The sequence below is a fragment of the Giraffa tippelskirchi genome, chromosome 11 (assembly GCF_054371585.1).
Source record: "Giraffa tippelskirchi isolate mGirTip1 chromosome 11, T2T-mGirTip1v1.2.pri, whole genome shotgun sequence".
Classification (NCBI taxonomy): Eukaryota; Metazoa; Chordata; class Mammalia; order Artiodactyla; family Giraffidae; genus Giraffa; species Giraffa tippelskirchi.
The window spans coordinates 62,285,287-62,310,101 of NC_137285.1; the positions used below are offsets into that span (position 1 = coordinate 62,285,287).

The window sequence follows — 24,815 nt, forward strand, 5'->3', positions numbered from 1 at the left end:
CCTAAACATAGATACAATTCATCAACTAATAAATGGATAAACAAAATTAGGTAGATAATGGAGTATATTTTTGGCCATAAAAATGAGTGATACACACTACCACATGGGTGATCTCTGAAAATATTAAAGTGAAAGAAACCAGACACAAAGACAGATACCATATGATTCCATTTACAAGAAATGTCTAGGGACTCCCCTAGCAGTCCAGTGGTAAAGGCCCAGTGCTCCCAATGCAGGGGGCCAGGTTCAATCCCTGGTCAGGGAACTAGATCCCACATGCCGCAAATAAAAAAACAGAGTTCTCGTTCAGCAACTAAAGATCTCGCACACCGCAATTAAGACTTTGGGGGGGGGGGGGCGCGCAGAGACAAAGAAAAAAGAAAAGTCCAAAATAGGCAATTCATAGAAAAAGTATATTACTTGTTGCCTAAGGAGTCGAGACGCTTCTAAAACTATACAGCAGTGATGATTACACAACTCTGAATATACTAAAAATTTGCTAAAATAAAATATATGCCAAAAATACATACAATACAAAGATTGCTTCACTCAAACTAACTCAAATTATTTGCATCAATGGGGGAAAAAAATGGCCATAAGTTACTTTTTCTACTTAACGGGAAAGTATTAGTTGTTTGGTGGTGTCCAACTTTTTGTGACACCACAGACTGTAGCCCACCAGGCTCCTGTGTCCATGGAATTCTCCAGGCAAGAATAATGGAGCGGGTTCTTTTCCCTTCTGCAGAGGATCTTTCTGACCCAAGGCTCAAACCCAGGTCTCCCACATTGCAGGCAGATTCTTTACCATCTGGACCACCAGGAATTCTTTTTTTCTACTTAATACATCTCCAGAAATCAATTACCACACCTCCAGAAATCAATGATCACATTTTAAGTAGTAAAATTTTGTATAAGAGATTTTTGTAGCATCATTTGCTAACAATGTTACATTTATTATAAATATTCAACAGAGTAGTATAATTTGTTGAATACTTATATCAACTATGATTATTATTGAATCTTAAGAATATCATTTGGTTGAAAATTTATTTTTTCAAACACATTAAAAAGTATAATAAAAGAAATCAGTGCTTATTATTAAATATCTCTTCATGTATCTAGGAAATTTTCTTAGTTAATCAAGATACTAATTTTCTTAGTATTCATTCTTAAAAATATTTTATTGACTATATTAAAATAATCAAAAACTATAAATGCCACTTGGTTAGCAACCAATGCCTCAGTACTTCCCTCTCATTGTTGACGTATATCTAATAATTTTTAAATCTATCATCAGTAACCAAAGCATTGTTAAATGTCTATATAATCACCATAGCACAAAACTCTAAAATACTATACAATGAAGTAAAACACATTCTGAGATTAATTCTACTTTCACTCAAAAATAAAAAATGTAAAGCACCATCTCATGAAATCAAAAGTTTATAATTTTGATTTACAGGCACCTATCAAATATTCATACTAAAATGTTACTACTAAGAAACAGTGTAAGGTCTGATCAGAGTCTTCACATTGGCTTATTGTTATGAACTGGACCTAACGTAAGGAGTAAAGTAAGGTAAAGCTAAAGAATCTTGGTGTTTGTACTAGTATCAACAGCTAGTAACAGCTATCACAAAAATCTTATGAGAGGAAAATCCTGTTTCATTCACAAAATATATTAGTATGTCTTTCCATGAAGACTATTAATTTCTTTGAATTCTTAATACTCAGACTGCACGCTAGAAGAATTTTCTTGATATAAAGAATCAGAAGATCAGAGTAAGTATAAAGAGAAGAAATTCAAGTACCAGGTAAAAATTAAAAGAAATATAAGTTATAATTTACACAGGCTATTATTATAAATGTCATTAATTATAAATAATTAATTATAATTAATTATAAATAACATGCAAAGTATTTAACATGGAGAATAGAGACTTACCAAATATTTGATAGCCTTTTAAAAATCTCACTGATGGTTGAGACTCCCTAAAATAATAAAAAAAAAAAATAAACAAATATATGAGGAATAATTTCTCAACTTCATAAGTTACCCCTGATCTATAAAGTCTACCCGGGAATCCCATTTACATAATAGCAATTTGTTTTTTCACATTACTTTAAAATCCAAAGCACCTGCTGAACTTTGCCAAATGATTAACAAAATTTTTCCTAAACTTATAAATAATTCAAGGTTTAAATGGCAAAGCTAATGAATTAGCAGGATATTGACAGCTCTATAATGAATCAGATCTTAAAAATTACAGACCAAGACAACAGCATGCTAACAATTTCTTAGAAAAGCATTCACATGTTAAATTGTCCCTAATTATCACATACAATGTCAGCGCTACATTCTAGTATATAGTTACCAACACCTTTTAAGTAGCAGCTAGAAAATGTAACTCTACACCTACAGAATTGGGGACAATGAAATAGAAGGGGCTTCCCTGGTGGTTCAGTGGTTAAGAATCCACCTGAAAATGTAGGAGACGCAGGTTCTATCCCTGGGTCAGGAAGACCCCCTGGAGAAGAAAATGGCAACCCACTCTAGTATTCTTGCCTGGGAAAACCCATGGACAGAGGAGCCTGGCAGGCTACAATCCATGGAGGTTTGCAAAAGAGTCAGACATGACTTAGTGACTAAACAAGATAGGAAGATACTTCATAAAGTATTAAATTTTATTTAAAAAATTAGCATAAGGAAGTATTTTAAAATCTACCCTATGTTGATACTAAAAAAAATTAAAAGATTTCAAAGAAAGGCATAAACTTACCAATTAATTTTACAACTTACAAAAGTTAGTTGTAAATAATTTTATAATAAACATAGTATGCATCTTTTCTGTCATTTCAAGTCAAAATAATTTTCAAAACAAAGTTCAAAAATTCAAGATTAAGCACTAAATATTATAGTGCTCTTGTTTGCCAGGCACATTGCTCAAGATTTGAAAAAAGTTATATATCTCTTTTTTAATCACCTTATTCACTCTCCATTTCACAGATTTCAAAACCAAGCCTTACAGAGATTCCTTCACCTGCTTATATACAGTAGCTGTCATTGACTGCACAATCCAATGTCTTTAAAGCATCACAACATGACTTCTCAAACACAAAACAAATAAGACAGAATATGACATAGTATACAGTAAAACTGAATGCCTCTTTTAGAATTAGATTTTTAAAAAGATGTTTTTAAATTCCTTTTAAAAGAACCAACAGAATAAAAAAATTATCTACTTTAACTAGCAGAAAATGTTACCATTCAAAAATTACAATACCATAAATGCAAATAGAATAAAAACATTTTCTATCACCACTACTGTTAAAAATCAATCAAATCAATCACATCCATCCATAGGCCACGGAAAAGGAAGGAGAAAAAATTATGTTAGAGACCTAAACAATGAAGTTTAGAACAATAAAGCTGTGAAATGACAGGAGAATATCATCATGACTTTGAGGCAGATGAAGATTTCCTAAACAAGACAAAGAAACACAACAAACTGGACTTCCTTAAAAAGCTGTGTTCTTAAAATGAAAATGCAAGCTACATAGTAGGAAAGATATTCTCAATGCACATGTCCAAAGGACTCAGGTACAAAATATTTTTTTAAAAAAGAGGAAAAAAAACATTCTAAATCACCAAGAAAAAGACAACCCGATTTTTAAGATGAAGACCAAACAAAATTAAAAAAAAATAATTTCAAAAACCAACAAACATATTGAAACGGTCCTCAACATCACTAGTCCTCAAGAAAACACAGATAAACAACACAAGATACTTCTACCCACCAAAATGACTGGGTTTTAACCGAAAAATCAGGGAATACCAAGTGTAAGCAAGCATATGCAGCAAATGGCATTCTCATGCACTGCATGGAGAAATGGAAATTTGTATAACCAGTATGGAAAATTATTTGGAAATATCTATTAAAGGTGAAGGCTTTAATGGTTTCTCTAGCAGCTCAGATGGTAAAGCGTCTGCCTGCAATGCAGGAGACCTGGGTTCGATCCCTGGGTCGGGAAGATCTCCTCGAGAAGGAAATGGCAACCCACTCCAGTACTCTTGCCTGGAAAATTCCACTGACGGAGGAGCCTGGTGGGCTAGAGTCCATGGGATCACAAAGAGTCGGACACAACTGAGCAACTTCACTAAAGGTGAAAATACATATACCCAATGACTAAGCAATACAACTCCTGGGTACAGAGTCAATAGAAATGTGTATATTTGTGGGGGGAGAAGAAGCACATATATAATTCTAGGCTACTAAATTCGAAAACAAGCCAAACTAATCACTGATCACAAAGTCACAATAGTAAGCTTTGCGGTAAACAAGTTATTTGACTGGGACAAGTCACAGGGAGGCTTTAATTGATATCTTGAACTAGGGTATGGTTACAAATTTGTGTGTGTGTGTGTTCATCAATACACACAAGCTCATCTGTACTTTTCTGTCTATAAATTATACTTCAATTATTATTTTTTAAGCTTAATTTTAAAAAATAGATGAAAAATCACTTCTCAGTTAAGTAACTCCAGGTCATCATACTACTGGTCTGTAACTCAATAATTTGAAAATCTGGATCTCCTAACAATGTATTTAATTTATTTCTATAGGCTGCATAAAAGTAAATTAAATACATCTAGTTATTTTGCATTAATAAGTTTTAAGAACAGTTTCAATGTAAAAATAAACTTTACCAAGAAACGATTCCTTATGATTTTCTACTAATAGCAAATGAAGTTTTGCATGAAGTCCTGCTAATGAGTATTTCTACACAGGCTCAACTTACGTTCACAAATGTATAACTTTACGCATATTAAAAGTGTTAATAGCTAACTCAGAAGTTGATTCTAAAAGCAATCAGATGGCCAAGCCAGGAATCCATAAAAATTCATAAAACCTTTAAGGCATACTACTTGGCCCAGTTTCTCAGAAAATTTTAAAGACTTTTAAAAACCAATAACCATTTGAAGAAAAGTCTTTCGGGTAATCATTCCTACATACCTAAAAAATTTTACATTAATACTTACAATGATACCTTCTTTAATAAAAATATGAAGTTTTATCTGTATGTCCTTTTATCTATCTTTCCATTATATTTACCTAATAACTTTTTTTAATCTTACCAACTTCGAAATTAAATATCATTATTTGGTCAGATCTGAGAGCTTTTATCATTGATGGAAACTGTCTTATTACTCACACCAACCTATTTGTCTTTAGCTGTGGGGTACAGTCATCATATAAGTCTCTAAGATAACGTTCAGAGGAACAGAATGGCATAGGCCCCAACAGGTCAGTTCCCTGAACAATTCCCAGAGGCTAGCATCCTTTGGACAAACTTTACTTAAGATGACTCTTTGAAACCTTATAGTAACTTTTCTCAGTCTTGGGCCTGATAGAGATCTCTCCAAATCTCCAGTCAGCATTGAACTGTGGTTCTGAGACACAAGGTGCAGCAGAAGCAACACCTTCACAAAACTGACAGTTTTCATTAATCAACCCACTCTCAAGCCAGACACCTGCTTCTGCTAATTCAGACACTTACCTCTCTAAATTGCAAGTTTTCACCAAGAAAAAATTAAGACATACCGTTTCCACTTTGGGTAACTTTTGAAATGAACAAAAGATTTAACTTGAGAGGCACTTTAGAACATACAGGGGGGGGAAAAAATCTCCCTCAAGAGAAGTTTGTCTGATCCACCTAAAAGATAAAAATCAAATCACCGAATGTCAGGAGACCTCCCCAGAGGTCACACATCTCACCACCACATGCGAGACAAACACTAACAGAAGGAGCCGGATCATCCTTAAGGGTCTATTCTGAAGCGGAGCGCCAAGAGATCTCATCCCAAATCTAAAGAACCTACAGGACTAGCACAGGTTGGCTAGGAAAACTATCTCACTTTACAGTTTCTGGTAATATACTAAAGATCCCTCCCAGAGAAGACAGTAAAGGTGTAAGCAGAACAGTCTTCTCCGAAACCAAAAGGGGATTCAGTGAATTCAGTGACTACACGCTGTTCAATCAGCAATAAATCTAATAAAAATTGCTCATGAATGGTAACTATCCTTATATAAATACTGGCATTTGAAAAACTAGCATCTTTAAATAGTGCTAATGATATGTCTTCTTAGGATTATGTTATTTTTCGCTGCTTTCTACTTTAATTTTAGAGGTGGAAAAGTTAGAGCCAGATTGGTGAAAAATATCTAAAAAGCAAGGTTTCAGCTAGTCAACAGTTGTAAGTTGTTACACAGATATCAGATCTTAAATTATCTGAAACAAAGATTTCAAATCACTTTTCAAACTGCCCACCACACATTCAATTTAGCCAAATTAAAATATTTCACAAACCAACCCGTCCAAATTAATAGTTTACTGCTACCTTATAGAAAACTAAATGCTATTTTATCTTCCACGTATTCAAAAAGTTTCAACTATCATAATTTTTTGTAAAAGACGTAAATTTTTACTTGAAAAACCTCATGCTACACTTCTATTTCCTTAACAAAGACACAGCACTCAGTACTTATCCTTTCAAGCTTCTTGCCTAATGGCTGCAGAACTGCAAAAGATTGCTTACACAATACCTCAAGAAGTTTCAAAAAAATCTCTCAATGTTCTGATGACAGTCTCAGAGATACTACCAACAAATTTAAAGAGAAACTCAAAAATATCTTCCTTTTCCCGGTTATTAAAAGGTGATATGACATAAGTTTCCATACAACTCAACCTGCATTTTTATAACCATATGCACTACACAATCATACCTTCATAAAGTTATGCTCTGATCATTTTTCTTCAACATTTCCATAATCTTTAAAAGTATTTCTAACTTCCGCACAGTTCTAGTCAACTGCCAATTTTTACAACATACGTCTTATTAAGCCTGGGTCTTGTATCTTTCATACCCTTTAAATCAACATAAGTCCCAGCTGATCATTTTATTGCAGTAACATATAACCACTGTAGAGAATGTCCTCCTTTTGCAGTTCAATTGCACAGCTATTATTTAGTTGCTAAGTCGTATCCAACTCTCTGTGATTCCATGGACTGCAGCACACCTGGCTTTCCTGTCCTTCACTATTTCCCAGTTTGCTCAAATTCATGTCCATTCAGTCAGTGATGCCATTCAACCATCTCATCTTCAGTTACCCTCTCCTCCTGCCCTCAATCTTTCCCAGCATCAGCGTCTTTTCCAATGAGCTGGCTCTTTGTATCAGGTGGCCCAAGTATTGGAGCTTCAGCTTCAGCATCAGTCCTTCTAATGAATATTCAGGACTGATTTCCTTTAGGATTGACTGGTTTGATTTCTATGTAGTCCAAGGGACTCTCAAGAGTCTTCTCCAGCACCATGGTTCAAAAGCATCAATTCTTCGGTACTCAGCCTTCTTTATGGTCCAACTCTCATATCTGTCACAAATACTGGAAAAATCATAGCTTTGACTATCTGCACCCCTTTGTCAGCAAAGTGATGTCTCTGCTTTTTAATACACTGTCTAGGTTTGTCTTAGCTTTTCTTTCAAGGAGCAAGCGTCTTTTAATTTTATGGCTGCAGTCACTGTCCTCAGTGATTTTGGAGCCCGAGAAAATAAATTCTGCCACTGTTTCCATTTTCCCCCATCTATTTGCCATGAAGTGATAGGACCGGATGCCATGATCTTAGTTTTCTGAATGTTGAGTTTTAAGCCAGCTTTTTCACTCTCCTCTTTCACTTTCATCATCTCTTTAGTTCCTTTTAGCTTCCTGCCATGAGGGTGGTATCGTGTGCATATCTGAGGTTATTGATATTTCTCCCAGCAATATTATTCCAGCTTGTGACTCATCCAGCCCGGCATTTTGCATGATGTCCTCAGCATATAAGTTAAATAAACAAGTTAACAATGTACAGCCTTGATGCACTCCTTTCCCAATTTTAAATCAGTCCACTGTTAAATGTCCAGTTCTAACAGTTGCTTCTTGATCTGCACACAGGTTTCTCAGGAGGCAGATAGAATGGTCTGGTATTTCCATCTCTTTAAGAATTTTCCACAGTTTGTTGTGATCCACACAGTCAAAGTAGCAACTATAAAATAAGTATGGCAAAAAACACCTTTTTTGGTAATTACTTAGCTATACATAGGAGAGAGGAAACAAATAAAAATAAAAATACTACCAACACTGTAAAAGCTCCACAAAAAGGAAAAGTTAATTGTAGTACAACTTAGTTTTGGTACACTATCCATCCCTTTTGGACTTCCCTGGTAGTTCAGACAGTAAAGCATCTGCCTGCAACGCAGGAGACCCAGGTTCGATCCCTGGGTCGGGAAGATCCCCTGGAGAAGGAAATGGCAACCCACTCCAGTATTCTTGCCTGGAAAATCCCATGGATGGAGGAGCCTGGTAGGCTATAGTCCATGGGGTCACAAAGAGATGGACATGACTGAGAAACTTCACTTTTCACCTTCTTTTCTTTACCCCTTTTATGGATCACAGTCTTGTTGTGGCAAAAGGGCTCGTGTAACTCAATGAAGCTATGAGTCATGCTGTGCAGGGCCACCCAAGACAAGACAGGTCACAGTGAAGAGTTCTGACAAACATGGTTCACCAGAAAAGGAAATGTCAACCCACTCCAGTATTCTTGCCTGGAGAACCCCACGGACAATATGAAAAGGTAAAAAGACATGATGCAAGAAGACGAGCCTCCAGGTCAGAAGGTGTCCAGTATGCCACTGGGGAAGAGCAGAGGGCAATTACTAACAGCTCCAATAAGCATGAAGCAGATGGGCTCCTCTGTCTATGAGATTTCCCAGGCAAGAATACTAGAGTAGGTTGCCATCTGCTTCTCCAGAGGATCTTTGAGACCCAGGGATCAAACGCACATCTCCTGCATCTCTTGCACTGGAAGGCAGATTCTTTATCACTGAGCAACCAGTTGGTACAAAAGTAATTGTGCTTTAAGACTGCAAATTTTAAATCATCATAACTAGGTCACAAAGAGTCAGACATGACTAAATGACTGAATAATAACAACAACTAGGCTCAAACACATCTTTATTAATCAAAGGAGAAATCATTACAATCAACACATTTTTGCCAACAAGAAAAAAGCTGGTTTATTCCAGTAGCTTAAAAATCCAGGCTTTTGGATTCAGCGAACTCTTGGAAAGCATTTTCTGCCTCCTGGTGGTTGTGGAAGCGTTTTCCCTGCAAAAACAGTTGTCAAGATGCTTGAAGAAGTGGTGGTCAGTTGGCAAGAGGTCAGGTGAATATGGTGTATGAGGCAAAACTTCATAACCCAAGTCATTCAACTTCTGAAGCATTGGTTGTGCAACACGCAGTGGGGCATTGTCAATGAATTGGACCCTTTCTATTGACCAAGACCGGCTGCAGACATTTGGAGCATGTCGTCAATTTGCTGAGCATACTTCTCAAATGTAATGGTTTCACCAGGATTCAGAAAGCTGCAGTGGTTCAGAACATCAGCAGATCATCAAACAGTGACAGTGACCTTTTTTTGGTTCAAGTTTGGCTTTGGGGAAGTACTTTGGAGCTTCTTCTGGTTCAACCACTGAGCTGGCGGTTGCTGGTTACTGGGTAAAATCCACTTTTTGTCTCACATCACAATCCAATCAAGAAATGGTTCACTGCTGTTGCAAAATAAGAGAAGACAACACATGAAGATAACGGGGTTTTTTTTGGTCAGCTCATAAGGCACCCACTTATCAAGCCTTTTCACCTTTCCATTTTACTTCAAGTGCACAATGACCGTAGAATGGCTGACATTGAGTTCCTCGGCAATTCTCCTGCAGTTGTAAGAGGATCAGCTTCAGTGATTCCTTCAATAGGTCGTTGTCACCTTCCGATGGCTGGCCACTGCACTCCTATCTTCAAGGTTCTCGTCTCCTTTGCAAAACTTCTTGAACTACCACTTCATTGTACATTTGTTAGCAATTCCTGGGCCAAAGGCACTGTTGATGCTGCAAGTTGACTCTACTGCTTTACGACCCATTTTGAACTCAAGTAAGAAAACTGCTTGAACTTGCTTTTTGTCTAACATCATTTCCATAGTCTCAAATAAATATAAAATAAACAGCAAGCAATGGCATTAGCAAAAAGAACAACAAAAAAACAAGAAATGCATTTTAAAATGATGTGTTAACATAACCACATTTACTTAATGTATTCCAACATCAAATGGCAAATTTCAACAATGCAAAAACCACAGTTACATTTGCACCAACCTAACACATAAAAGTTGTAATACTGAGCCAAGAAACGAATAGATACAGCAGACAACACTAATTTTAAAAGCTACTGTAAGAACATAGACATTCCAAGTCCAAATACTTCAGCTAATGAAAACTCACCAAAGGGAAAAAATCCACAAAACATAAAACTGTAAAGTAATATTCCAAAATAAATCTGTAACAGCCTTTATATATATTTTTTAACATATTGAACCAAAAATCAAAACTAGAAATGGACAAATACACAACAAGATATGAAACAAGAATTGACTGTACTCAGGCAGAGGGGATGGAGAAAAAGACAAATCACTTTTAAAATAAGTAACAAAAGGACCTCCCTGGCAGTCCAGTGGTTAAGACTCCAAGCTTTCATCACAGGGGACACAGGTCTTTAAATCCTTGGTTGGGGAACTAAGACCTCATCCACATGATGGTAAGGACAAAAAATAAGAAATAAAAAGGAAGGTTGGATTCAAGTAAAAATACAAAGGAAAATAAGGAACAAGAGAAGATCAGACAAGAGAGTAAAAATATTGAAGAAAAAATGACTGGAGAAAAAAATTAACATAGATCTGTAAAGAAGCCATAACATATGTATAACAGAAAACTCTGAAGAATAGAAGTAAAATCAAGGAATATTTAAAACTATAACCTATAAAGTATCTCCAAAACAAAAACAAATGTGTATTTATTTGTATGCTGTGGTGGGCAGGAGGAACTACAAGATATGTGAATTTTAGCAACAAACATACTGTATACTTGGAAAAACCCAGAATAACAAACTACCAAACATAGCCTAATAAAACTTCAAAAGGAAGTAAGGAAAAAAAATCTTTGGATCCTCCAGACAAAAACACGAAGCCTCTTACACAGGACAGAAAGCAAGGTTGGCGTCAGGTTTCTAGATAGCAACATTCAAAGTAAAGTAAAAGTGTAGCATCTTTTTCAAGAAATCCAAGCAATGAAAATATAAACCAAAGATTTTTTATCCAGTCAGGTATCTTTGTAACTGGGAAGGCTATTACAGAACTAGAAATTTAAACATGCAAGAACTCTGGGAACATATTATTCAGAGCCTACTCAGAGCAATCTACAAAAGAATCAGATTTATCTCATTAGACAGTGAAAACTTTGGCAAAAACTTTACTAAACAATGGGATAAACAATGAATATATTTAATTTTAGATATATTGCTAAAACAAAGATATGGACAAAGAATGAAGATGAGTATTTAAATATTGTGTTCTCTGACAAATTTTAACGGAATTTTTTTTTTAATATGAAGAAAACAGAAGTAAAAAACTAAAGAATCTGCTCATTGGCATTGAACAGGTAATAACTGAATGTCAAAGGATATTCATTTAATGCAGACAAAGCAATTACCAGCAGTCTAAGTTCTTTGCCTAAAGGGACCCTAACGATATCATAAGAAAATATTATTATAAAGTTAGCCATTAAAACAAAAATATCAACTAAGAAAATAATCTTCAAAAAGAGTAAAGATACAGCCCATAGGAAAAGAAGAAAAAAAGTAACTATAGCATAAAACAGTAAATGCAGTGTATAAATTAGAAGAAACACTGTCATGTCAAGATATAAAAATAGGCTTAACTCTATTTCCCAGGTGGCTCAGAGGTAAAGAATCTGCCTGCAATGCAGGAGACATGGGTTTGATCCCTGGGTCAATCCACTCCAGTATTCTTGCCTGGGAAATCCCATGGATAGAGGGGCCTGGAAGGCTACAGTCCACGGGGGTCACAAAGACTCAAGCAACTGAACAACAGCTCTTCTATTAAAAGGAAAAAGCTGCAAACTACTTGTTTGAAAACAGTATTTACAAAAAGAACATAGGATTAAACATAAATGTGTAAAATTTATATAAGGAAAGCTATGAAACACTTCTGAAAGATACAAATGAAAAGACATCCCCTATTCTTTTGGAAAGGATGACTAAGCTTCATAAAGATACTGATTTCCTTAAGTTGGGCTTCCTTGATAACTCAGTTGGTAAAGAATCCGCCTGCAATAACGCAGGAGACCTCGTTCGATTCCTAGGTCGGGAAGATCCACTGGAGAAGGGATAGGCTACCCACTCCAGTATTCTTGGGCTTCCTTTGTGGTTCAGCTGGTAAAGAATCTGCCTGCAATGTGGGAGACCTGGGTTCGATCCCTGGGTTGGGAAGATCCCCTGCAGAAGGGAAAGGCTACCCACTCCAGTATTCTGGCCTGGAGAAGTCCTGTATAGTCCATGGGGTTGCAAAGAGTCAGACACGACTGAGAGACTTTCACTTTCACTTTCTTAAGTTAGTGATCAACATTATTCAAATAAAAATACCAACAAATGTTTTCCTAGAGCTCAACAAGCTGATGTTCAACTTCATTCATAGAGAATATGTACATATAGTATTCTGTTGTATAAAATAATAATAGGAATAAATATACAAACAGCAATGCATGAACATATAATATGCTTATTTTTTATAAAAGGAAACACGAGGATAAACCAGAAACTAATGAAATTAGTGACCTACAGAGACTGAAAATAGAAAGCAGGGAAGGAGAAGGAAGTACGACTTCTGAGAAGGCCTTTTTATATGGTTTTGACTCTTAGCCATTTCACTAGTTCACAAGTCTCAAAACTTTTTTTAAATGACTCAGTGATGGAGGGAGGGCTAAAACCAAATACAAGCAAAAACAAATGAACCTTAGGGTTCATCAAAGTAGTGATATAAAAAGATTTAATTAATTAAAATAATTTATGAGCACAGTACTCTGATATATACCTTCACTGGGGTATGATATGAACAACACTACATAGAAATCTTCAACTTTCCTCATTACTAGGTTTACTGTTGGCAGTGGTTTAGTGTGCCAATTTCAATATTATTATACCATGTACATTACAGGACAAAGAAAATGTATATTGATGTTACTGTTGACCAAGATCCTCACCTTGGGAAAGGAGAGATCCAAACATTAAACAGGAGAAGAGAAGAACCTTGGGTACTGGGTACAACCACTACCCAAATATTAGTAGTTTTTTTGAGTATAATTCCTTGCTTCCTGTTCCATGAACAGACTCCCTGGAAGCCTGACCAGTAATATATAACACCTCCTGACCTCACAAGGCAGTTTTTAAGTATTCAAGAATAGGAATGGGGATTCCTGGACAAACAGCTGTTTCCAGATCTAGGGCCAGTGAAAGCAAAAGGTAATAAGAATGGAACACTTTGTTGTGCCAGAAAGTAAATAGTGCTCTAAAACGATGGGACCTATCAAAGAAACATAAAAGTCAGACTGAATGAGTTCCTACTGCTAAATTTTAACATCCTGAGCCTTGAAAAGAAATATAACAGTAATAGATCTCAAACCCACTGAATAAAAGAAGAATCCAGGAACCCACAAATGACAGTGAAAAAAGGAGAGCACAAACTCTGCCAGCTAATAAATGTGGGAAGAATAACAAACTAGAAAATCATCATTTTTTAAGCATCAATACAAACAGTGGTTCAGGTAAAAATTAACAAAGAATATTAAAATCACTGGCTAAAAGGTTATTTAGAAACAGTATTAATTCAGCCTGAAGGCATGGATTAATTACCAAAGGGAAAAATACCTTTATAATACCTTTACAATAGAGAAATTTGACAGCACGAGATAAACCAAATAACCTACTTTAATCACAAGTAACGGGGCAAACTAATAATACAAAGGTTAAAATAAGCAAACTTTAAATGCATCCATATATCAACAGGCTTCCCAGATGGTGCTAGAGGTAAAGAATCCACCTGCCTGCAGAAGACCCAAGAGATATGGGTTCGATCATTGGGTTGGGAAGATCCTTTGGAGAAGGATATGGCAACCCACTCTAGTCTTCTTGCCTAGGAAATCCCGTGGACAGTAGAGCCAAGAGGGCCACAGTCCATGGGGTCGAAAAGAGTTAGACATGACTAACCGACTGAGCATGCAATAGGCACACACATATATCAACAGGGCTAAATCTTGCAATGAACACTGAGTGAAAGAAGCACAAATGTATGTAAACAACATGATACTTATTTACATTTTAAAACCAAATCAATACTACTTTATACAAATGTGTACATAAAAGTATAATAAACTTTTATTTTCAGGCTAGCAATTGCAAGCAAAAGAATGAGAGCGGTAATTTTCAGCCATCAGTTCAGTTCAGTCGCTCAGTTGTGTCTGACTCGTTGCAACTCCATGGACCACAGCACGCCAGGTCTCCCTGTCCATCACTAACTCCCAGAACTGACTCAAATTCACTGACTCTCCATTGAGTCGGTAATGCCATCCAACCATTTCATCCTCTGTCGTCCCCTTCTCCTCCCACCTTCAACCTTATCCAGCATCAGGATCTTTTCGAAAGAGTCAGTTCTTCCTATCAGGTGGCCAAAGTATTGGAGTTTCAGCTTCATCAGTCCTTCCAGTGAATATTCAGGACTGATTTCCTTTAGGATGGACTGGTTGGATCTCCTTGCAGTCCAAGGGACTCTCAAGAGTCTTCTCCAACACCACAGTTCAAAAGCATCAATTCTTTGCTGCTCAGCTTTCTTTATAGTCCAACTCTCACATCCGTATGTGTCTATTGGAAAAACCATAGCTTTGACTAGATGGACCTTTGTTGGCAAAGTAATGTCTCTGCTTTTAATATGCTGTCTACGTTGGTCATAACTTTTCTTCCAAGGAGCAAACATCTTTTAATTTCATGGCTGCAGTCACCATCTGCGGTGATTTTGGAGCCCAGAAAAGTAAAGTGTGACACTGTTTCCATTGTTTCCCCATCTATTTGTCATGAAGTGATGGGACTGGATGCCATGATCTTAGTTTTCTGACTGTTGAGTTTTAAGCCAACTTTTTCACTCTCCTCTTTCACTTTCATCAAGAGGCTCTTTAGTTCTTCTTCACTTTCTGCCATGAGGGTGGTGTCATCTGCATATCTGAGGTTACTGATATTTCTCCTGGCAATCTTGATTCCAGCTTGTGTTTCATCCAGTCCAGCGTTTCTCATAATGTACTCTGCGTATAAGTTAAATAAGCAGGGTGACAATATACAGCCTTGACGTACTTCTTTCTTGATTTGGAACCAGTCTGTTGTTCCATGTCCAGTTCTAACTGTTGCTTCCTGACCTGCATACAGGTTTCTCAAGAGGCAGGTCAGGTGGTCTGGTATTTCCATCTCTTTCAGAATTTTCCACAGTTTATTGTGATCCACACAGTCAAAGGCGTTGGCACAATCAATAAAGCAGAAATAGATGTTTTTCTGGAACTCTCTTACTTTTTCAATGATCCAGTGGATGTTGGCAGTTTGATCTCTGGTTCCTCTGCCTTTTCTAAAATCAGCTTGAACATCTGGAAGTTCACGGTTCATATACTGCTGAAGCCTGGCTTGGAGAATTTTGAGTGTATCTTTATTTTTAGAGTTCTGAAACAATTATGTCTGTGTGCATGGTAAGCCACTTCAGTTGTGTCCGACTCTGTGTGACCCCATGGATTGTAGCCCTCCAGGCTCCTCTGTCCATGGGATTCTCCAGGCAAGAATACTGGAGTAGGTTGCCATGTCCTCCTCCAGGGGATCATCCCTACCCAGGGATCAAACCAGGGTCTCTTACATTTCCTGTTTTGGTAGGCAGGTTCTTTATCACTAGCCCACCTGGGAAGCCCCCTGAAACAATTACAGCAAAATATAAATATCTGTTAATTTGGTCTGTATGGATACATGAGTAGTTTACATTCATTCCTGTAATTTTTACACTTTAAAGTATTCCATCATGGTTTACTCATGTAAACCCATGGCTGATTCATGTCAATGTATGGCAAAAACTATTACAATATTGTAAAGTAATTAGCCCCCAACTAAAATAAATAAAATAAAAAAAAAAAAGTATTCCATCATTTAGAAATGTAAAATTTTTAATGAATTTTTACTATACAAAACTCTGAATTCTGTCACACACCTATACAGTACTTGGCTCTGTAATTCTTGTTGTTTAATACTACTGTTCTGAAGAACTTTAATTTAGAAGCAGACCCCCAGTGTCTCCTTCTACTTTACTATCTGATGTAAATTAACAGAAGCAAATCAGCCCTTTCAAAATGATTCTTAAAAGCAAAATGCATTTCATTTACCTGAATAAAAAATAACTTGGAAGATATGACATCTGAGTGGCATTACACCATCTCTAAAGCTAAGTAATTCCTGTATCTCATATTGCTCTCAATATATATCACCATTTTGAGAACTGAAAGTTTATCCATTCTAATAATTCAGTTTTTTAAATCATTTTGACTTAAATCTACCTACCCATCCTATTAAAGTTACTACTTTAAATATCAATTAATAAGTCCAAAAAAATCTACTGTTGTAGATTGGTGCACAAAGATTTTGAAAATTCAAATTTTAAGTGATTTGATAATAAGTTAGTTCTTCATCACATTCCTTATAATGCTTTCATCTATTTGTAAAAACTTTCTATTTTTTGCTTAAGAGAAGGTCAACGGCTTTCACTTCACTACTCCAACATAATCATGAATTGAAATAAGAACTCTAAGCACTCTGGACCGACAAAGCTACCAGTATGCCTAAGCCAATAAAGCAATTCGTTCATTAATGCAGCTAATAAAGCAACCTTTTGTTAGTCTATGAAACATCAGAAACCTCAGAGACTCTAACTTTGCAATTTTTCCCTGTTTTTGCTGTATGAACTTGAAAATTCCCTTACATGCCATTTGCTTTAACAACTAAAACTTAATCATTTGAGGAATTTGACCTTCCACTGGAGGTAATTTAATAACATATTAGTTCCAACTTCAGAAAGCTGTTCCTAGATGAAACTACTTTTCTTTTATTTCATTACTCTCTTCTGTTTTCCCATAGAGCCAAGTTGTATAGACATCTGTGTCATCTCACAAGCAACTAAGCAACAACCCCTATAAATATTCTCCAAATGAAGAACAAAAATGTTCATTTACCCAATCAGCATTAACCAATCAACTACAGTAAGCAAGGCACAGATGATACTAAGATTAATATATAATCCTTGCCCTCGAGCACTTAAAGGAATAAAGAGGCATCTCAAAAAAACTACTATAAGGTAGCTTATAACAGTATTAACTACTAAATGAAACAGCATGAGGGACATAATTCATTGAGCTTAAATGAGATAAAAAGCCTACCAGTGTGGGGACTCTTGAAGCTAAATAAAGGAGAGTATACCTTAGGCTTAGTGAATAACTGATATACAAAAAGATGCATGAAATAACACAGTAAATTCAGACATGTTTAATTAATTTAGTACAGCTAGAGTGTCACATGCATGTAGGGAAATGTATGTCTGCTCTTGCAAGGGCATGTTTCTACTCTCTAGAATTTAAACTTTATTCTATGCAATGGGTAGACATTACAAGATTTTTAAAAATATAAAATTGTAAGGCATATGGTGTTTAGGACTTTTTTAGAAAGTTTACTCCTAAGATACATGAATGACCAAAAGCTCCTATTTTCAACAACTTCAGAATATATAATGCTTTGGGGCATGCAGGGTATCCCAGAAATATGGGAATGCTCTTTTCCAATGCAATTCATGCTCAGTATAATGTTCTATTGCTGCTGCTGCTGTTTAGTCACTAAGTCATATCCAACTCCTTGTCACCCCATGGATTGTAGCCTGCCAGGCTCCTCTGCCCATGGAATTCTCCAGGCAAGAATACTGGAGTGAGTCGCCATTCCTTTCTCCAGGGGATCTTCCTGACACGGGGATCAAACTCGTGTCTCCTGCATCGCAATCAGATTCTTTACCACTGAGTCATTAGGGAAGCCCATAATGCTCTATTATGTTCTGTTAATTTAACTTTAGCATTTTCTAAACTAGTTACTAATCAAAGAGAACTACTGATGAAGTTAATATTTTAATAATATTCTGCTGCTACTGCTGCTGCTAAGTCGCTTCAGTCGTGTCCGACTCTGTGCGACCCCATGGACGACAGCCCACCAGGCTCCCCCGTCCCTGGGATTCTCCAGGCAAGAACACCAGAGTGGGTTGCCATTTCCTCCTCCAATGCATGAAAGCGAAAAGTGAAAGGGAAGTCACTCAGTCCTGTCCAACTCCTAGCGACCCCATGGACTGCAGCCTACCAGGCTCCTCCATCCATGGGAGTTTCCAGGCAAGAGTACTGGTGTGGGTTGCCATTGCCTTCTCCAATAATATTCTAATAATAGGCATTTAAAACCCCTTCAAAGTATTAGCAATATGTTAGTTTTCATATACTGTAAAGCAATGTTGTTGGTCAATATTATAAGTTTCAGTTGAAGTCAACAGAAGGCATTTAGAATTTAAGTAATAAAATCTGGCCCGCTGTAATCCTTAGTGCAAACCCCCATAGTACTGTCTGCCTAGCACCCGTGCCTTCTTCTAAGCACTATCTCTTATCCCTCCTCCCCTCATTTCACACACATCCCAATAGCTACCTTGAGAACTCAGGGTTCTTACATGACCCTGGAATACAGTGAATTAGTCCAACTTGGCCAAGCCATACCAGAGAGTCTATTAAAGCTTTAACCTGGGGCTCAAAAAGTAATCAGACCCTCTCCAGAAACAGATGCAGTAAGGTAAAAAATTTAGACTGGCTCTTTCTACAGGTTTCCCACCATGCAGAAAAACCAGTCTATGCTGAAAAACATGAAGGAAAAAAGTTTATTATACAATTCTGTTTATATTGTGTATGTTTGAAATTTTCCACATAAAAAGTTTTTTTTCCTGAAAGTTATGAAGACACATAAACAGTACCTATGTTCTCACCATCAGCTAAATAGACAAAACTTTACCAATGTACTTCTCTTCCCTATGAACCACACCCTGATTCCATCCTCCTACCCCACAACCACTATCCTGAAGCCCTCCTCTCTTACACATTCTCCAAATATCAGTCTAAACATCACTGCTCTGGGGGAAGGTCTTTCCTGACTTAAAAGACTCACTAGGTTCAGTGTCCCTGTTATGTGCTTTCACGGCTTTTACCATACCTGTGATTTATTTGTTTGAATACTTTATAACAAGCTCTCCAGTAGACTTACTTCTTCCAGGAATTCAAGAAAATCTCTGTTCAATTCTTAGCTGACTACTCAGCTAACTGAGGAGAGACTTCAATGGCTTCACAGCTAAGAATTCAGAGTTTACAAAATTAGTTGAGAAAGATCATTTTAAGAGAACACTAACAAAAACAAATCTTGAGAGGGAGAAGAAACAGATTTCCAGGGTTGCCATATTATATAATTTAAAACGTTCAATTTCCAACAAAAATTAAAAACCATGCAATGAAACTTGAACGTATGGCTCATGCACAGAGAAAAAGCAGCCAGCAGAAACTAGCCCCATGGAAGCCCCTCCACTGGACTCACCAACAAAAAACAAGTTGACACGGGGATCAAACTCGTGTCTGTCAGCTCACGCTCGTGCTCAGCCGCTGCACTCGTGTCTGACTCTCTGTGACCCTGTGGACAGTAGCCCACCAGGCTCCTCTGTCCATGGGATTCTCCAGGCAAAAATACTAGAGTGGGTTGCCATTTTCTCCTCCAGGGGATCTTCCTGACCCAGGGAATCTTCCTGACCCAGGGACTGAACATGTGTTTCCTGCAGCTCCTGCACTGCAGGCAGATTCTTTACCTCTGAGCCACAGGAGAAGCCCTTCAATCAGTGATTTTCAATATATTCAAAGAACTAAAGGAAAGCATGCCAAAAGAACTAAAGGTGAGATAACAGTATCTCAAAGATAAAGAATACCAATAAGGAGAAATAGATTTTTAAAGGAACCAAATAAAAATTCCGGAATTAAAAAGTACAACAGCTGAAATGAAAACTCACTAGAGGGGTTCAACAGCAGAATTCAGCAGGTAGAAGGAAAAAAAAATCAGCAAATTTGAAGACATATCAATTGAGATTAAGCTGCCTGAGTAACAAAAAAAAAAAAGAAAAGAAACCAGAAGAAGTCTCAGAGAACCTCAGGACACTATCAAGTTTACTAACATACATAAAATGGAAATTCCAGAAGGAAGTATCAGTTCAGTTCAGTCGCTCAGTCGTGTCCGACTCTTTGCGACCCCATGAATTGCAGCACGCCAGGCCTCTCTGTCCATCACCAACTCCCGGAGTCTACCCAAACCCATGTTCATCGAGTCGGTGATGCCATCCAACCATCTCATCCTCTGTCGTCCCCTTCTCCTCCCGCCCCCAATCCTACCCAGCATTAGGGTCTTTTCCAATGAGTCAACCCTTCGCATGAGGTGGCCAAAGTATTGGAGTTTCAGCTTCAACATCAGACCTTCCAATGAACACCCAGGATTGATCTCTTTTAGGATGGATTGATTGGATCTCCTTGCAGTCCAAGGGACTCTCAAGAGTCTTCTCCAACACCACAGCTCAAAAGCATCAATTCTGCAGCGCTCAGCTTTCTTCACCGTCCAACTCTCACATCCATACATGACCACTGGAAAAACCATAGCCTTGACTGGACGGACTTTTGTTGGCAAAGTAATGTCTCTGCTTTTAAATATGCTATCTAGGTTGGCCATAACCTTCCTTCCAAGGAGTAAGCGTCTCTTAATTTCATGGCTGCAGTCACCATCAGCAGTGATTCTGGAGCCCAAAAAAATAAAGTCTGACACTGTTTCCACTGTTTCCCCATCTATTTCCCATGGAGTGATGGGACCAGATGCCATGATCTTAGTTTTCTGAACGTTGAAGGAAGTATAAAAAGAAGCAAAAAGAATATTACAAAAAAATAACAGTCAAAAACTTCCAAAATTTTATTTAAAAAAGTAATCTAAACAGAAGCTCAATGAATTCCAACTAGAATAAACTCAGAGAACCACACTTAGCTACACTATTATCAAACTGTCAAAAACCAGAGAGAGAATCTTGAAGTGACTCATCGTGTATAAGAGATCCTGAACAACCTCAACAACATATTTATCATCAGAAACCAAGGTCATAGTGCCAAAACAAAGACTATCAACCAAGAAAGAAAGTAAAGAAAGTGAGGACACTCAGTCGTGTCCGACTCTTTGCGACCCCAGAGACTGTAGCCCACCAGGCTCCTCCATCCACGGGATTCTCCAGGCAAAAGTACTGGAATGGGTTGCCATTTCCTTCTCCAGGAGATCTTCCCAACCCAGGGCCTGAACCCGGGTCTCCTGCATTGTAGGCAGACGCTTTACCATCTGAACCACCAGGGAATATTCAGCAAAGTTATCTTTCAAAAATGAAAGAAAGATTAAGGAATTCCTAGATAAACAAAAACAGTGAATTCATCACTAGCAAACCTTCCCTGCAAGAAGTACTAAAAGAAATCTTTCAGGATGAAATGAAAACTAAAGATTCTCTTCATGTGAATTCAAGTTACCAAGTGTCTTCTATGTCAACCTGAAGTGACTGAACAGATATCCATAGAACACCTCACCCAACTGCACTAGAATACAGTCTTCTCAAGAATTCTACTTACGTTAGGCCAAGAAACAGGTCTCAAAAATTTCAAAGAGAATGAAATCACATAAAGCATCTTCTCCAATCAAAAGAGAATGAAAAAAAAAAAATCAATGGTTACAATACATGCTACAATATGGATGAACCTTGAAAATGTTACGCCAAATGAAATAAGTCAGTCACAAAAGGATTATCTATAGATAGACTTATCTATCTGTGGTTACCATGAAAAGTCAAGTTCATAGAGACGGAGTAGATTAGTGGGTATCAGAGACTATACAAGAGGGGAAGATGGAACTTCAGTGTGTAGAGAACTTTTTTCAGTGGTTTGTGTTTGGGACAATGAAAAAGTTCTAGAAATGGCCAGTGGTGACAGCTGCATAACACTGAATTTACTCAATGCCACTGAACTGCATACTTAAAAATGGGGAAAACGGTAAATTTCTGTTTTACGTATATTTTACCACAATGAAAAAAAAAGGAAAAGGTTTTATTAGGTTCCCCAGAATGCAAAAAGTAATAATTATCTAACATTTATTAAGTATCAGTCACTATCCATACCACCACATATGATTCCCACAACAATGCTGCCAGGTACTATTAATATGCTTTAATGATTAGGAAACTGAAGCACAAAGCCATTAAGTCATTTAGTTAAGGTCACACAGCTAGGAAATAGTGGAACAAGAACTCAATACTTTGGCCACCTGATGCAAAGAACTGTCTCACTGGAAAAGACCCTGATATTGGGAAAGACTGAAGGTAGGAGGAGAAGGGGAAAACAGAGGATGAGGTGGTTGGACGGCATCACCGACTCATGAGTCTGAGCAAGCTCCGGGAGTTGGTGATGGACAAGGAAGCTGGGCATGCGGCAGTCCATGCGGTCGCAAAGAGTCAGACACAACCGAGCGACTGAACTGACTGAAGCACTCAAACCCTGGCAATCTTTCAGAGACATCAAAGCTTTAAAAAAACAAAAACAGCAAACTGTCTAACTATTCATGTAAATATGAAACAGCGAAAATCAAAACACAATCCTTCCCCTCCAATATTTTAATGTGTATTTGCATTAATGGCACTGTTTAATGATACCATTATACACAAAGCATTTTTATCAATCTTTATTAGTTCATACTGTCATCTGGCAGTAAGGCATATCAAAATTTAAAACATACAGTATCAGTATAAAAAATAAGAAAGCAAGCCTTTAAAGATCATTATCCCTGACAAACACCAATATGCAAAGGAGGAAGCACATTAGAGAAAAGAAAAAGAAAAGGCATTTAGAAATATCTTCGTAAATAGTCTTTCACTCACATGGCTTCCAAGTAAGAAAAAAGACAATATCATAAAGCTCAGGCGCTTTTGGGAACCAGGTGGTAGGCCGTTTGGACATGGTTCCAGATGTCAGGACACAGTACTACTGCTCCCTTTTTATCTGGTGCCAATAAAATCAGAAAGAATTACCAGCTACCAATCATTCTCTCACACTCATAACTTTTTATAACAGACTGATCCAACAATCTGAGGATGTAATAATAGAACAGTTCGTCAATTTTCAAGATACTTTTATAAAAAGGAAAAAGAAAAAAACTATACCAACACAGTCATTTAATAAACTTATCATGCTATGCACTAAGACAGAAAAAAATAAATATACTCTGCCCTCTGATAACTGGAGAGATTAGTACGTAGTACTCAAAAAATCACAACTGTAATGCCATGAAAGCACACAACAGGGACACTTAACTGAGGAAGTGTTTTGAGTCAGAAAAGACCTTTCCCCAGGGAAGCAACACTTAGACTGATATCTGGAGAAGAGAAGAGGGCTTCCCTGGTGGCTCAGACAGTAAAGAATCTGCCTGCAATGCAGGAGACCTGGGTTCCATCCCTAGGTCAGGAAGATCCCCTGGAGAAGGGAATGGCAACCCACTCCAGTGTTCTTACCGAGGGAATTCTATGAACATAGGAGCCTGGCAGGCTACAGCCCGTGGGGTTGCAAAAGAGTCGGACACAGCTTAGCAACTAAACACACATAGACACTAATACAGGAAAGACTAGTAAGACTGCAAGGTTGACAGTGCTTCCGTCCTAGGATGGGTTATTAGCCTTAGCCTGTGTATTTGGCCTTTAATCCACATGTAGGGATTGTAGATGAGAATTTTGGCCTTTGATGAGACTTCAGAACTCCGATCCCCCTTCCTCTTCCATACATTAACACTCATATACAGCCAAGACCCATGGAGGGCTGCAATTTTAGTAAAGGTGTCCTGAACAGGTCAGTACGAAAACTAAAGAGGGTTAGGTATGGAGAGCAACAAAAACACCATTATTCCTTGATTATACAGTTACCAACACAGGGTCCTCAGGATAATCTAACATTAGAATCAGAGTTCAGCAAGGTTGCTGAATGCAAAACCAGTCTACAAACAGCAATTTCAATATTAATTGGTTACTGGTGGCTACTAGTTTGTAACCACCATTTGCAAAATGCCTATTTATAAATATATATCATTCACAATAACAAAAATTCATTTAAAAAAATCTAAGAATAAGTCTAATAGAAGACTTTCATGAAAACAATACAACTGTATTGAAAAATATTAGAGTAGGTAAGTAGGGATATACACCACAGTCATCCAATAAGATGACAACTATCCCCACTGTAAACCTGTAAATTAAATGAAATTCCAATCACAAGCCCAAACAGGGTTTGGGGACTTTTTTTTTTTTGGTCAGATTTTCTTTGAGGTGGAATGAAATTTGACAAACTGATATAAAATTCATTAAGAGAGAGAAGGTGCCTTATCAGACATCAAGACATCAAAACTGTTGTAATTAACACAGTATGACAGTAAACAAGTCAAATAAGACTGCAGTACAGACCAAACTCTAGAAATTATCCCATGTAGTAAATTTAAAACTTTTAAATAAAGTTAAAAACAATCCACAGACTAGAAAGATACTTCAATGCATATTACCAAAAACATTAATATCCACGTTATAAAAAGAACAGCCACAAATCAATATAAAATCCAATTCCTACCAGGAAAAAAAAAAAAACCAGCTGTGA

General features: G+C 37.2%; 1 protein-coding gene across 8 annotated transcripts in view; it reads right to left on the reverse strand.

Annotated features, from left to right (window-relative positions):
* The window catches only part of FBXW7 (F-box and WD repeat domain containing 7), a 226,699-nt gene that overhangs the window by 153,267 nt on the left and 48,617 nt on the right, over positions 1 to 24,815 (reverse strand). For 7 of the 8 annotated variants that reach the window (XM_081544832.1, XM_081544828.1, XM_081544834.1 and 4 more), the window contains one exon: positions 1,946 to 1,992. The exons of the other annotated variant lie outside the window; for it this stretch is intronic. The gene's annotated coding sequence lies outside the window, so the exon portion shown is untranslated. The remainder of the gene's footprint in view (positions 1 to 1,945; positions 1,993 to 24,815) is intronic. 8 annotated transcript variants of the gene reach the window in all.